Source organism: Chiloscyllium plagiosum, unplaced genomic scaffold (genome assembly GCF_037043375.1).
Source record: "Chiloscyllium plagiosum isolate Xiang-an unplaced genomic scaffold, Cpla_swu_hap1 HiC_scaffold_45, whole genome shotgun sequence".
Classification (NCBI taxonomy): Eukaryota; Metazoa; Chordata; class Chondrichthyes; order Orectolobiformes; family Hemiscylliidae; genus Chiloscyllium; species Chiloscyllium plagiosum.
In genome coordinates this window covers 25678143-25679390 of record NW_028270183.1, presented here as the reverse complement: position 1 = coordinate 25679390, position 1248 = coordinate 25678143, and positions in this window count along the sequence as shown.

The following is a 1248-nucleotide window of genomic DNA, read 5'->3' as shown; positions in this document are numbered from 1 at the left end:
ACAGTCTCACTCGGTCTCACTCGATCTCACACAGTCTCACTCAGTCTCATTCAGTCTCACACAGTCTCACTCAGTCTCACACGGTCTCACTCAGTCTCACTCAGTCTCACTCAGTCTCACACAGTCTCACTCGGTCTCACTCGGTCTCACTCAGTCTCACTCAGTCTCACTCAGTCTCACAGTCTCACACAGTCTCACTCGGTCTCACACAGTCTCACACAGTCTCACTCGGTCTCACCCGGTCTCACTCAGTCTCACACAGTCTCACACAGTCTTACTCAGTCTCACACAGTCTCACACAGTCTCACTCGGTCTCACTCAGTCTCACTCGGTCTCACAGTCTCACTCAGTCTCACACAGTCTCACACGGTCTCACTCAGTCTCACTCAGTCTCACTCGGTCTCACTCAGTCTCACTCAGCCGCACACAATCTCACTCGGTCTCACTCATTCTCACTCAGTCTCACACAGTCTCACTCAGAGTCTTCTCAATCTCAGTCTCAGAGTCTTCTCAGTCTCACTCAGTCTCACTCGGTCTCACACAGTCTCACACGGTCTCACTCGGTCTCACTCAGTCTCACACAGTCTCACTCAGTCTCACAGTCACACACAGTCTCACCCGGTCTCACACAGTCTCACCCAGTCTCACCCAGTCTCACACAGTCTCACTCGGTCGCACTCGGTCTCACACAGTCTCACCCGGTCTCACTCGATCTCACACAGTCTCACTCAGTCTCACTCAGTCTCACACAATCTCACTCGGTCTCACTCGGTCTCACTCAGTCTCACTCAGTCTCACACAGTCTCACTCGGTCTCACTCGGTCTCACTCAGTCTCACACAGTCACACAGTCTCACACAGTCTCACTCAGTCTCACTCGGTCTCACTCAGTCTCACTCGGTCTCACACAGTCTCACACAGTCTCACTCGGTCTCACACAGTCTCACACAGTCTCACTTAGTCTCACTCAGTCTCACTCAGTCTCACACAGTCTCACACAGTCTCACTCGGTCTCACTCGGTCTCACACAGTCTCACTTAGTCTCACTCAGTCTCACTCAGTCTCACACAGTCTCACCCGGACTCAGTCTCACCCAGTCTCACACAGTCTCACACGGTCTCACTCAGTCTCACTCGGTCTCACACAGTCTCACACGGTCTCACAGTCTCACACAGTCTCACTCGGTCTCACTCGGTCTCACAGAGTCTCACTCGCTCTCACTCGGTCTCACACAGTCTCACTCAGTCTC